The sequence below is a fragment of the Glycine max genome, chromosome 4 (genome assembly GCF_000004515.6).
Source record: "Glycine max cultivar Williams 82 chromosome 4, Glycine_max_v4.0, whole genome shotgun sequence".
Taxonomy (NCBI): Eukaryota; Viridiplantae; Streptophyta; class Magnoliopsida; order Fabales; family Fabaceae; genus Glycine; species Glycine max.
In genome coordinates this window covers 44,695,970-44,702,710 of record NC_016091.4, presented here as the reverse complement: position 1 = coordinate 44,702,710, position 6,741 = coordinate 44,695,970, and the positions used below count along the sequence as shown (strand labels likewise).

Below are 6,741 nucleotides of genomic sequence, written 5' to 3'. Positions count from 1 at the left end.
CAAGTCCACTCCAACAACTATAAAAAGGGAGTCAAGTCAAGGAGAAAATACACCACCCCAAAAACTCAGAGCCCTCTCATGAATTCATCCTAAGCCTGAGTATCTCTAGTAAGAAAAATCTTTCTTTTTATATCTTTTTTCCATCCATTCTCTTCCATCAGTTTCTAAAACCCTTTTTAAGTATAAGGTCCTTTATGGCTATGAGAGGCTAAACCTTTAATTAGGGTCTGGCAGGCCTAAAAAGCCAAAGAATGTATTGTACATTTCATATTTATCAATGCAGACATGTGTTTTCTTTCCTATTATCCTTTCTTATTTTAATTTCATGTATCATTTATCCTTGTATCATCTTTAGGGATTAGGTGTTCGATAGAGGGTAATCCTTAATAGAAATACAATTAAGGTCTTACATGCATCATTTTTACGGATTAGTCTCTCGACAAAGGATAATTTCTAATAGAACTAAAAGGAAGGAGTATCTTAATAAAATCATTGCTAGACATAAAGTGATTGCATTATGCCCATGCATCAAAGCAAACATTTAGAATTAGAACTTCGTGCATTTTATCTATTGAGTCTTTGCAAAGTCATTTGGGAGATAAATGGGTAAAATAGGTTTGTCATTGTGAGACATCAGGGGCAAGTATTGTAACAGATGTGGGTAGGAAAAAAATTCACCAAATTGAAAGAGAAAAATCTAAAATAATACATCTTAGGCAAATAAGGTAAGTTAGGTTCTAACATTATCACATTTTGAATTTATCTTTCTTTATCTTCATCTTAATCTTTTATTTTTCTTATCTTATCTTTTTTTTATCTTTGTCTTTATCATCTTTTAATTTAAATCTTTTATCTTTTCTATCTTTTATTTTATCGTATCTCCTATCTTTCTTTATTTGTTATTTTAAATTCCTTATCTCTTACTTGTAAATTGGGTTTGTATCAATCTAAATACAAACAAAGTCATTATGAATTTAACACTCGGACTTCCGAATACTTTACTACTTTTGACAAATTTAATGCATTTGCCAATGAGTTAATAGATAACACAATACACTATACATTATGCACTATATAAAATAATGACATTCTCAATCAACATTGGATTTCACACAAGCATCTATCAGAAACACAATTATAACCTTATGAGATTCCAATACACATCAACGGGGAAAATATTCAAACAACTATAAATAACACGAAACACACTCAATACAATCACACACTTCCACACAACATACCTTCACAAACCAAATTCAATCTCAATACTATGACATTCTTGGGAGAAACAAATAATCAGACCATTGCTAACCTAAGATTAGCATTTATTTTTTCAAATTGATCAATCATTCACAACCAAACTTGTGTTTATTTTCAAAGTCCTACTCCAATACCAATATGAGTTCCTAATGAGTGTTCTTTTGAGACACTCAAGAGTAGAATGCACAACACCTTTCAACTAACCAATGACCAATTTGTGGATGAAATCTATTACCGACAGTCATCCATAGATACAGGTCAGTAATATTTTTTTCAATCTCTACAATTGAAAAATGATGATGATGTTTGCACAATGCTAATGTGCAATGAGTAATACTCGTATGTTGGCCCTATAGAATTATTATATACCATCAATAGAACATCGGATGGTATACTCAACCTATTTCAATCCTTCATTACTCCTACTCATGATGCAATGTTGTATTACAACATGAAGTGAAACACACCATGACAAGGTGGGTTTTTGGGTTATTCCTTCACTGGAACAAATCCAACAAGATTTGACATTCCTTCGGGATGCAGCATCAGCATCGAGACACTCAAGGATGTCATCATGCAAGTTACACCTCTAGGGGTTCTCCCTTATGGAATTCATGAATCACAGATGATCAGACGATCGTTCTTTCGACATTCAGGTCATGCAAAATATTCAGAAAAATTAATTGAATATGAAATAATAGAGTTGAAAAATGATGAAGACGTATTAAAAGTGTTAGCAAAATCCAACTACTAGAAACGTTTCAACCCAATAGAAATTTTAGTTATTTTTAACAAATCAGTAACCCAAATGAAAGAAGACATGTTTGTTACACAACATCTTTCAAACTATCATTAGGTTCATCATTTTCGTGTTTCAATTGTATTTGTTAGTATATTCCGTTATTCTCGTTTTATTATGTATGTCTCTCTACCTTTCATCTCAATTACCGTAGTGTTTTAATTTATGTGTATTATATAACTGAGATGTAGTAATTATTTATTCACTGTATTTTTAATCAATTTAATTTTTTAAATCATTTCCCCTTTTTTAAATTTATTTTAAGACTACTAATTAATTTTTTCATTTTTAATTAATATACATAAGTAAAAAAAAACCGCCAACGAAACAAAAATTGAAGTTAAAAAATATTCACAACATGTTCAAGTGTCTTAAGTTTGTAATTTATTTAAATACTTACATGATAATTAGAAAATTATATCATAATATTCTTTAATTTTATTGATTTTCTTTATATTAATTATTTTTAAACCTTTTAAAAAAATTAATTTTTCTTAAAAATTAAAAAAAAAATCACGTTGAGAATTTAAGCTAGGGGACCCGAATTCTCAACAGATTTTTGAAATTTTGTTGAAAAAATACGGTATAAATTCGGATCCTCTAACTTGAATTTACATAATAAATAATAAATATATATGTTTTGGTAAATAATGGGGATATATATGTTTTGGTATTTTATTAATTTTTTATGCATTTGGGAAAAAAATTCGTCCACAACCACGAGGTTAGCTAGGTGACTCCTAGTTGATCATATATATACTACAAAAGACACTGAACTTTTCTAATGTTCTCATGTCCACAGGATGACGATTAAAAAATTGATTCTTAAAGTGCTTTAGGCAAGTGATGCGACGAAGAACATATAAGTAGGAAATGTTTGACAAAGAAAATATGACCCGTGACTACGCAACGTAATTTTTATTTTTTTTTTATCGAGATAACAGTAGTAGAACATGAAGATATTCTAAAAGAGTATAGGATATTCATACATCCCAAATTTGGAGTGTATGGGTGTAAAAATAGAGAGATAGAAAATAAAAAGGAAAAAGGGAAAATAATATGATAAGTGATGTGATGTAATGAAAAAGGACGAAAGAGATAGGGAAAAAAAAAATAGATGGAGAAGGAGATGAAAGAAAAAGTGAATGTATGAGTATATTTATTGATTCTAAAATTATCTAGTAAATGTAGGTAGAGTGACAAAATAGATAGGTTGGTCCGGCCAGGCTAAGCATGAGTCATGAATTAGATTAGATTAGGTTATATTTTTTTAGTCTTATTTTATAAGTCCAATTAGATTTAGTGACCTTGGAGATTATTAGGCCGATCCAAATATATTTTATTATATTTCGGCTATTATTTTTTTAGTCCAGCTTGGTTTTATACGATCGGCCTGATTCATTTTATTAGTTTATTCTTTTAATAAAAAGTATTTTTTAATAAAATAATTATTTTTTGCTTGTTTGCGTGTTAGTTGAAACTTTATTTTTTTTTTAAAAAAATCTGTTTTTTATGTAAAAAAAAAATCATCTGCTTTTGGGAAAATCACATTTTTAAGAATCAGTTTTCTTAGAATTATTTATTTTAATTTAAACAAACAACTCATTTTCATGGAAATAAATTTTATTGCATAAAAGTGTTAGATATTTTATGGACATAAAAATATAGTATAGTGGGAGATATTTTTATTACATAATTATATATTAAAAGATAGAAAGAAATTGAGATTAATTTAATCATTCAAGTGGGGACAAAAAAGATGGAGAAATTAAGAGGGCCAGTTATGAGAGCTCAAAAATGGTATATGTAAGATAAGAGTGTAGATAATGTCACCACGTACTCAATCAATGAAACCCTAGCTTGAAGTTTTCAGTCTGAGCCAGAGACATGGAAATTCCAGAATCTCTTAGATTCAATGGACACGTGGTGGCCATGCCATTCCCAAGTCGAGGACACGTGAACTGCATGATGAACCTCTGCAAACTACTCGCGGCAGCATCTTCATCTTCTCCCTTCATCATCACCATTCTTGTCACCGAAGAGTGGCTCGGCTTCATCGGCTCCGAGCCGAAGCCGAGCAACGTTCGCTTCGCCACCATCCCCAACGTTATCCCTTTCCAATCTTAGATAGCCTCCGATATCCCCGCTTTCTTCAAAGCCGTCGTCACCAACATGGAACCTCCCTTCGACCACCTCCTCCGCCGCCTTCACCCTCCCGTCACCGCCCTCGTCGCCGACGTCGAGCTTCACTTCCCTGTCGCCGTCGCCCGCCGCAGTAATATTCCGGTCGCGCTGCTTTGGACCATGTCGGCTTCCTTTTACCTCACGTTGCATCAACTAGGAAGCTTGGTTCGTAACCACTCTTTGAAGGTTGATGTTTTAGGTAGGGTTTCTAAGGTCACTGCAAAATGTAATTGTGAATTAGTTAAGATGATTTTGTTAAATTAGCTATCTTATGGGAAAACTAATTAATTTTTCAAACTCTTAAGCATTAAGCAATTGACAAATTTTCGTTTCAACTTCAGATTTTAAAGTGATTAAGAAATCACTGTTTTTATTCATTCTTTAGGTACATTATAAATTTCAGAATTTGGATTCGACCTTATATCACAAGTCAAATTAAAGGGATCTCCAACACAGTTTACTCAAGTCTAGAACTACGCATCTCTAGCGCAATGTTTGCAGAACTGAACTGAACATTTGCGAGTGATATCTAATCATGGCCAGATAATAGGGACTAATATCTTTAGTGACCCAAGAGATACAACAATCACTAATATCAATCTTAGATTTTGTGTTTGAGCCTACTTCAACCCTAAAAATTAACCCTAAAGATTAACTCACGGAACGAGGATTGTTCTAAACTTATATACACTATTTTAGTCATATTATCAATCAATGTAAAATTTCCAACAATAGGTTATATAATTCTTTTTAATTTTCTAAATTATATGAAATTCGGTTATAAAAATTATAAATCGGTGAATATTTAAAATAAAGTTTTCAAAGGTAGTCGAAGTGAAGCAGATAATTATAGTGAATTATTATTTTTTTATAAATATAGTTTTTATTTGTTGGTGTTTGAATTTGTGGCTTTCAATGGTGTAGATGATTATGAAGAGCATATACCAGGAATTTCTGCAGCACAATTAGCTGATCTTCGAACGGTGCTTCGTGAAAATGACTTGAGGTTTTTGCAGCTTGAGTTGGAATGCATTTCAGTAGTGCCAAAAGCAGATTGTCTTATAGTTAATACTGTTCAAGAGTTGGAAGCTGAAGTAATTGATTCTTTGAGAGCCATGTTCCACTTTCCAATTTGTCGCATTGCCTTTCCTTACTTCAAACACGAAACATGTCATTTTGTGACCAACGACAGTGATTACAACGTTGACTACTTAAATTGGCTAGATCATCAGCCATCCATGTCTGTATTGTACATTTCTCTCGGTAGTTTCCTTTCTGTGTCATGTGCCCAAATGAATGAAATTGTTTCAGCTTTGAACACGAGTGGTGTTTGTTACTTGTGGGTGGTTCGTGGAGAAGTTTCATGGTTAAAAGAGAAATGTGGGGATAGGGGTTTAGTGGTGCCTTGGTGCGACCAATTGAAGGTTTTGTCACATCCTTCTGTAGGTGGGTTTTGGAGCCACTGTGGGTGGAATTCAACTCTAGAAGCTGTTTTTGGTGGTATTCCAATGCTGACATTCCCTCTTTTCTTAGACCAAGTTCCAAATAGTAGGCAAATTTTGGAAGAGTGGAAGAATGGGTGGGAGCTTAAAAGATCAGATTTGGGAAGTGCAGAATTGATAACAAAAGATGAAATAGTGCAAGTGATTAGAGAGTTTATGGATCTTGGAAAGCGAAAAGAAATTCGAGACAGGGCACTAGAATTTAAGGGCATTTGTGACCGAGCAGTTGCAGAAGGTGGATCCTCCAATGTGAACCTTGATGCATTTATAAAAGATGTTTTGTGTGTTCAAAGGTCATTGAGAGGCAGGGGATATGTGATGTACAAAATAGGCAAATAAAAGATGTGATATGTGTGATGTACATTTTACTTGGTTGAGCTTAAAATAGGCAGATAAAACTAGAAAGGAGAAAAATTGGAAACAAAATTATCTTGCTCTTATTTGATTTTTGGTTCATGTGAGGGTGAAGGATAAAGATAATGAAATTCATCTGTACTTCACCATTGGTACTTTGATCCATACATATAAATTATGGAACTATTCCCTTAACTGTGACAGGATCTTAGGCATATCAGCTTTTGAGCTTACACCAGCTGCAACCTGAGGTTGGTGAGCCTGGAATAGATTGTCCCATTTTGAAGATGCAATCAGCAAGAGTAACAATCAGGAGTTATAAGGTTGGTTTCGTGGGGTTTAAGAGTTGAAGGGAGAGGGGGAGATATCGTGAGATTGAATCCCCCATTACCATTCTAACTAACTAATAATTAACATTTTATTTAGCATCTTTTGTTTTGCCCTTCTAATTGCAAAACATTTTAATCACTTGATATTTGTACCGAAAGCAGCAAATAAAAATATGCTTAGTTGTACTGATAGAACACTAACCTATAAAGACTTCCCAGGAAGCCAACTAGCCAAGTATATTTCTATGAATAATTCTAAATCCTTCGGAATTTAAAATAAGGGAACCCTCTTTAAAGGAAATATAGATCTGCA

At 32.9% G+C, this 6,741-nt stretch overlaps 1 pseudogene across 1 annotated transcript; it reads left to right on the top strand.

Moving 5' to 3' along the window:
- Positions 1-3,817: 3,817 nt before the first annotated feature.
- Positions 3,818-6,171, top strand: LOC100804351 (UDP-glycosyltransferase 87A1-like; annotated as a pseudogene). The gene is made up of 2 exons (XR_414045.4): positions 3,818-4,442; positions 5,168-6,171. The product of XR_414045.4 is annotated as a UDP-glycosyltransferase 87A1-like (transcript).
- Positions 6,172-6,741: the final 570 nt, after the last annotated feature.